The sequence below is a fragment of the Anomaloglossus baeobatrachus genome, unplaced genomic scaffold (genome assembly GCF_048569485.1).
Source record: "Anomaloglossus baeobatrachus isolate aAnoBae1 unplaced genomic scaffold, aAnoBae1.hap1 Scaffold_84, whole genome shotgun sequence".
Taxonomy (NCBI): Eukaryota; Metazoa; Chordata; class Amphibia; order Anura; family Aromobatidae; genus Anomaloglossus; species Anomaloglossus baeobatrachus.
The window spans coordinates 151,721-159,330 of NW_027445228.1; the positions used below are offsets into that span (position 1 = coordinate 151,721).

General features: G+C 49.0%; 1 protein-coding gene across 1 annotated transcript in view; it reads right to left on the minus strand.

The window, feature by feature from the left end:
• The window catches only part of LOC142288554 (uncharacterized), a 48,106-nt gene extending 41,961 nt beyond the window's left edge, over positions 1-6,145 (minus strand). Inside the window, exon 1 of the mRNA XM_075333525.1 lies at positions 6,034-6,145. The gene's annotated coding sequence lies outside the window, so the exon portion shown is untranslated. The remainder of the gene's footprint in view (positions 1-6,033) is intronic.
• Positions 6,146-7,610: the final 1,465 nt, after the last annotated feature.

A 7,610-nucleotide genomic window follows, 5' to 3' on the forward strand; every position in this document is an offset into this window, starting at 1 on the left:
TAAGCTGTTTTCCAGATGTCCCAAACAATCGAAAAGGGGATTCATCTGAGAAAATGACTTTACCCCGGTCCTCAGCAGTCCACTCCCTGTACCTGTTGCAGAATATCACTCGGTCCCTGATGTTTTTTCTGGAGAGTAGTGGCTTCTTTGCTGCCCTCCTTGAAACCAGGCCTTGCTCAAAGAGTCTCTGCCTCACAGTGCGTGCAGAAGCACTCACACCAGCCTGCTGCCATTGCTGAACTAGCTCGGCACTGCTGGTAGTCCCATCACGCAGCTGAAACAAGTTTAAGATACGGTCCTGGCATTTGCTGGTCCTTCTTGGGCGCCCTGGAGCCTTTTTGGCAACAATGGAAGCTCTCTCCTTGAAGTTCTTGATGATGCGATAGATTGTTGACTGAGGTGCAATCTTTGTAGCTGCGATACTCTTCCCTGTTAGGCCATTTTTGTGCAGAGCAGTGATGGCTGCACGTGTTTCCTAAGAGATAACCATGGTTAACTGAAGAGAAACAATGATACCAAGCACCAGCCTCCTTTTAAAGTGTCCAGTGGTGTCATTCTTACTTAATCATGACTGATTGATCGCCAGCCCTGTCCTCATCAACACCCACACCTGTGTTAATGGAACAATCACTAAAACAATGTTAGCTGCTCCTTTTAAGGCAGGAATGCAATGATGTTGAAATGTGTTTTGGGGGTTAAAGTTCATTTTCTTAGCCAATATTGACTTTGCAAGTAATTGCTGTTCAGCTGATCACTCTTTATGACATTCTGGAGTATATGCAAATTGCCATTAGAAAAACTTAAGCAGTAGACTTTGTAAAAATTAATATTTGTAGCATTCTCAAAACTTTTGGCCATGACTGTATTATATGGGGTGTACTTATATATTCTCTGTGCTGTGTATTATATGGAGTGTACTTATATATTCTCTGTGCTGTGTATTATATGGGGTGTACTTGTATATTCTCTGCGCTGTGTATTATAAGGGGTGTACTTATATATTCTCTGTGCTGTGTATTATATGGGGTGTACTTATATAATGTTGTATTGATGCTTCTTGTAATCTTCTATCATTGTAAGTTGTCATTTGCTCCTGTCTTGGTGATTTGATGATTCAGTGACGGGGTTTGTTCCCCCCTCAGAGGTTGTGGGTTTTATCAGTGGCCGCATTCACTTTGATATTGTCATGTAAGAGCAGTCATCTGTGTGAGACGCGGTGATGGGCAGGGTGTACTTTTCTTTCCACATCGTGCTTTTTCACTGTCTTTAATAAAGTTTCTTTTAGTGAAGCTGTTGCAGGATTTCCGCTCTTCTATGGGGTCTCATAGACACTGCCATCACTAATCTAGGACTTAGTGGCAGCTATGGGCTGCTATTAACTCCTTATTACCCCGCTTACCACCGCACCAGGGCAATCGGGATGATCCAGGTAAAGTGCTGGGACTGTCACATCTAATGGATGTGGTGATCCGGGAGGCTGCAGGCTGATATTTTTAGACTGGGGGAGCAGCCTAATAACCATCGGCATCCCCAGTCTGAGAATCAAAATTGAAGGGACTGCATGATGTTATTTATTTTACTGTACAACATAGACCCATCCATCAGCGTCTGATTGGTTGCAGTCAGACAGCTGTCATTTGGCGTCGGGGTGCGTCTGACTGCAACCAATCACAGCCACCAGTGGGCAGGGGAAGCCGTGAATATGAATGAGCCTAATGAGCGGCCCAGAAAGAATGACAGGCCGCAGGAGCAGTGTGCCAGCCGCGCCGGTGATCGGCGAGTATGAAGTGCTTGCTCCTACCCCTTTGTTCCGGATTCTGGTCCCCATAGACTTTATATGGGGATCAGCATCTGACCAGATACCGGGGATCAATCCCCCACTGACCCGGAGTCAGCGGGGGATTGATCTGCCAGTCCTCCAAAACACACAAAGAAGTGACACGCTGCTGCTTTTTTCTTCCACAAAAACTGCAAGGAACAAAGAAGCGACGTGCGCACAGCCTGTTGAATTCTCATAGACTTTGCTGGGGAAGGCAATGCATGCAGTTTTGGGCAACAACCTGCACCCAAAAACGTGGCAAAAAACGCAGCATGCGCACAGGGCCTAAAGATGGAATTGCTGCTGGTCAACTTGTAAGGCTAGGTTTACACACTGCGTTTTTTTGACGCTGCGTTTTTTTTAGCGCTAAAACCGCACAGAAATGCAGCGTCTTTAAAAAACGCATGAAAAAAACGCATGCGTTTTTACCGCGATTTGGTGCCTTTTTGGCTGCGTTTTGCTGCATTTTTGATCTCTGCGTTTTGCTGCGGTTTTCCAATGCCTTACATGGGGGGGAAAACGCAGAAAAACGCAGGAAAGATCTACATTATGTATATTTGGTACTGAGGTGACTGGAATGGATTTTTTCAAAGAGTGGAAGGAGCCTCAAAGCAAAAAACGTAACAGAGCGCAGCTGAAACTCCTCATAATATCCACATTGTGTCGTAGTGGATTTTTTTGAAGACCTCATTTTAGCCACTCTGTTCTAGATGATTCACTAGTGAGCTGTCTAGATTGGGCCCGTGAGTCACTGGGGCCCAGCGGACCCCCTGCCGAGGATCGTGTCGCGGGCGGAGGAGGTGACGCTGCGCTCTCCTACTGCTCTGGTTCGGCTGCTGCTGCTCGGTGGTGGCTCGAGCGGTGGGCCGGATCCCGGGGACTCGAGCGGCGTTCCTCGCCCGTGAGTGAAAAGGGGGATTTGATTGTGGGAATTGGATATTGTCCGTGACGCCACCCACGGTTGTGGTGAAGTTGTGACACCCCCGCTGCTCTGGACGGGGATCCCGGGAGCGATGACAGGGAGCAGCCTGGATGTTAGTTCTCCCCTCCGTGGGTAGGGGGTTGGTTGTCCCGGGGTCCGGTGATGGGGTAGGTAGGGATGGATGGCAGGCGGGTTGCGGGGCCTGGTGAGGTGCAGGGTCGTGGGTCAGCGCGGTGCCGCACGGCACGGTGGTACTCACTCAGCCAATGATGAGGACACAGTTCTCGGTAAAACACACGGCTGGATGGACGGGTCCCACAGACGGCTGCAGTGTTGTTTCTCCCGGCAGGTTGATGGTGACTGCCTTTCCCTGCACCTATGTAGTGTAACGGTTCCAATGGGTTCCCACCGGTAACCCGCTCCCCGGCTTGGATATGGGCCGGAGGAGCCCCTTTTGCCTGCAGGCGCTGGCCCTGGGAACGGTAGCCTTGGCGGTGGCTGTGTTTCCCTCTCTTGGTTGGACTGTTGCCTTCTGTCGGGACTTGGCTGCTGGGAAACCCAGGAGGTTCCCTTCGCTAACGAATTTGGCAAATTCACGGCGACTCCTAGCCTTGCCAGGGTCCGTAAGCCCCTGCCAGATGGTGCTGACTTCTCATTGTGTACCGGTCCAGTACCGCCGGGCCACCGCCCGTCCACAGTCCTTGCGGTAAACTCCGATAGGCCACTCCTGCAGACGGTCACCACCGTCTGCCAACCTTGCTGCTCCGTCCGGGCCACACACCTGGACCAACTTCAGTCTGCTCTTTTGCTACCTCCCTCCTCTCACTTTGCCTCTCACTGAGCCGGGAAATTATAGGCCGGTAAGTTTAACCTCTACGGTTGGTAAAATCCTTGAGGGTTTCTTGAGAGATGCTATACTGGAGTATCTCAAGAAAAATAACCTTATGACAGAGTATCAACATGGGTTTATGAGGGATCGATCCTGTCAAACTAATTTGATCAGCTTCTATGAAGAGGTAAGTTCAAGCCTGGACCAGGGAAATGCAGTGGATGTTGTGTATATGGACTTTTCAAAAGCTTTTGATACGGTGCCACACAAAAGGTTGGTACATAAAATGAGAATAATGGGGATAGGGGAAAATGTGTAACTGGGTTAAAAACTGGCTCAGTGATAGGAAACAAAGGGTGGTTATTAATGGTACGTACTCGGACTGGGTCTCAGTTCATAGTGGGGTACCACAGGGGTCAGTATTGGGCCCGCTTCTTTTCAACATATTTATAAATGACCTTGTTGGGGGCATGCGGAGTAGAATTTCAATATTTGCAGATGATACTAAACTCTGCAGGGTAATCAATACAGAGGAGGATAATTTTATATTACAGGGAGATTTATGTAAATTGGAAGATTGGGCTGAGAAGTGGCAATTGAAGTTTAATGTAGATAAATGTAAGGTCATGCACTTGGGTAGAGGAAATAACATTTATGATTATGTACTTAATTGTAGAACACTGGGTAAAACAGACACAGAAAAAGACTTGGGTGTATGGGTGGATGGTAAACTTCACTTTAGTGGACAGTGTCAGGCAGCTGCTGCCAGGGCTAATAAAATAATGGGATGTATTAAAAGAGGTATAAGTGTTCATGAAAAAAATATAGTTCTACCTCTGTACAAGTCACTAGTGCGACCACACTTATATACTGTGTACAATTCTGGTCACCGATATATAAGAAGGACATAGCTGAACTGGAGAGGGTGCAGAGAAGAGCGACCAAGATTATTAGGGTATGTGCGCACATTGCTTTTTACCTGCTTTTTACCTGCTTTTTTGCTGCTTTTTCTTCTGCGCTGTTTAATGCCAAAATGGATGTGTTCTTCTATTCAAGCAAAGTCTATGGGAATTTGGGTTTCTTGTTCACACTATTGTTGTTCAAAATGCTGCCTTTTTGTGGCAGAACTTTGGTCAAAAACTCAGCTTTGCAGTGCAAAACCCAAATGGCAAAAACAATTGACATGTTGCTTCTTTGAAAAGCTGAGTTTTTGACCAAAGTTCTGCCACAAAAAGGCAGCATTTTGAACAACATAGTGTGAACAAGAAACCCAAATTCCCATAGACTTTGCTTGAATAGAAGAACACATCCATTTTGGCATTAAACAGCGCAGAAGAAAAAGCAGCAAAAAAGCAGGTAAAAAGCAGGTAAAAAGCAACGTGCGCACATACCCTTAGAGGAATGGGGGGGCTGCAATACCAAGACAGGTTATTAAACTTGGGGTTATTTAGTCTGGAAAAACGAAGGCTTAGGGGGGATCTAATCACAATGTATAAATATATGAGGGGACAGTACAGAGACCTTTCCAAAGATCTTTTTACACCTAGGCCTGCGACTGGAACACGGGGGCATCCACTACGTCTTGAGGAAAGAAGGTTTAATCATAATCACAGACGAGGATTCTTTACTGTACGAGCAGTGAGACTATGGAACTCTCTGCCGCATGATGTTGTAATGAGTGATTCACTACTAACATTTAAGCAGAGCCTGGATGCCTTTCTTGAAAAATTTGATATTACCAGTTATGTATATTAGATATTATGACAGGGTATTGATCCAGGGAACTAGTCTGATTGCCGGATGTGGAGTCAGGAAGGAAATTTTTTCCCCATTGGAGCTGTTTGCCACATTGGGTTTTTTTTTGCCTTCCTCTGGATCAACATGTTAGGCTATGGGTTGAACTAGATGGACTTAGAGTCTCCCTTCAACCTTAAAAACTATGATACTATGATACTTTCACTTCCAAAACCTATCTCAGTGTTTTCCCGCCTACAGGACTGTGAACTCCTCGGTGGGCGGAGATCAACCGCCTGGCTCCACCCCCTGGTGTGAACATCAGCCCCTGGAGGAAGGCAACAAGGGTTTTTGTCTGACTTCGATGTGCCTGACCGGGAGTGTGGGGTGTGTTGGTGTTTTTCTCTGTGGCCCCTGGCTTGTCCAGTCTCTCCCCCCGCGGGCCCCCCTCCCCGACGTGCAGTCTCTCCCCCCGCGGGCCCCCCTCCCCGACGTGCAGTCTCTCCCCCTGCGAGCTCCTCCCTCGTGCAGCCTCCCCTCCATCGTGCAGCATCGCCCAGTGTAGCCCCCTCTCAATATGCAGCATCGCCCCCTGCCCTGTGTAACCCCCCATATCCCCCTTCCTTATGGAAGCCTCCACAGCCCTGTGCTGCAGCTTCAGCCCCTTCCCTGTGATATATACACGAGCTGCAGCCCCCAGTAGTGACAGGAGACACTTTTATTTCTTACCCCAAAATCCAGTGTGACCTCAGCTCTATAACTAATGAGGAAAAGCTGAATCTTCCCCCACCTCAGGGTCAGGATCCGTCCGCTCTGCACAGGGGATATGCTAGAATGTACAGGCTCCTGACAGGTATGACGTCACTGGTCATGTGATGGGGCGTGGTCACAATGCAGCCTGATGTTTCCAGCCCAAACTTTCCAGACAGAAAAGCAATGTTTATTCTAAGGCTGCTTTCACACCTCCGGTTTTTTGCAATGCGGCACAATCCGGCACTTTGCAGGAAAACCGCAACCGTTTTTTTTTTGCTGCCGGTTGGTTTTTCCTGCAAGGACTTTAATTAGTGCTGCATTGTGACACATGGGCTTGCGTTCCGTCCGGTTTTTGCTGCATGCGGCAGATTTAGCCGATGCGGCGGCCGGATGGAACGTTCCCTGGCACGTTTTTTTGCTCCGGCAAAAAATACCACATCGCGCCGCATCCGGCATCCATAGGGATGCATTGGGAAAAGCGCCGCATCGGCCGGATGCGTCGCGATGCGTTTTTTTTTTTTGCCGGAGCAAAAACGTGCCAGGGAACGTTCTAAACGGCCGCCGCATCGGTTAAATCTGCCGCATGCGGCAAAAAACGGACAGAACGCAAGCCCATGCGGCACTAATTAAAGTCTATGCAGGAAAAACGCAACCGACAGCAAAAAAAAAACAGTTGAGGTTTTCCTGCAAAGTGCCGGATTGTGCCGCATTGCAAAAACCGGATGTGTGAAAGCAGCCTAATGTGGACACAGAGGTGATTATAATAGAGGCGGGGTCTGGGGGTAACAGCTCCAGATGGGGGGGTGAAGGGGGCGGAGCCTGCAGGATTATAGAGGACAGGAAAACATTGCCACGCCTATGACCTGACTGCAGCCCGTACATTCTAGGCTCAACCTTACTAGCGGCTAAACGATCGACAGGCCAGAATTCACATCGCTTTTTGCGCATGCGCCGCTACCGCCTCCTCCTCTCCTGCCACGCCTCCTCTCCTGTTGATCCGCCCACCTGCTCCTGGCCGCGTTCCCGAGCTTCGCGCTCCCGCCGCCTGTCATGGACCTGCCAATTTTCAAGACTGTAGTGAGTGGAGTGCCAGAGATTAACCCTTACACCGCCGGGAAAGCCGCCAAATTCAACTCTGCAGTGTAGTTCCACGGTGATTAACCCTTACACCCCCAGCTGTATACCGTTGGGGAGGAGGAGAGCTCTGTATACTGTTAGCGAGGAGGAGAGCTCTGTATACTGTTAGGGAGGAGGAAAGCTCTTTATACTGTTGGGGAGGAGGAGAGCTCTGAATACTGTTGGGGAGGAGGAGAGCTCTGTATACTGTTGGGGAGGAGGAGAGCTCTGTATACAGTTGGGGAGGAGGAGAGCTCTGTATACTATTGGGGAGGAGGAGAGCTCTGTATACTGTTGGAGAGGAGGAGAGCTCTGTGTTACGAGGGGGACCCGGGGAAGCGTGCCAAGATGGGAAATGGACAGCTTCCGCCGGTCAAGGTCCACTGTGCGGTGTAAGGGACCGCCACTATGGTGGGTGAAGAGTGAGCGGGTTGCTG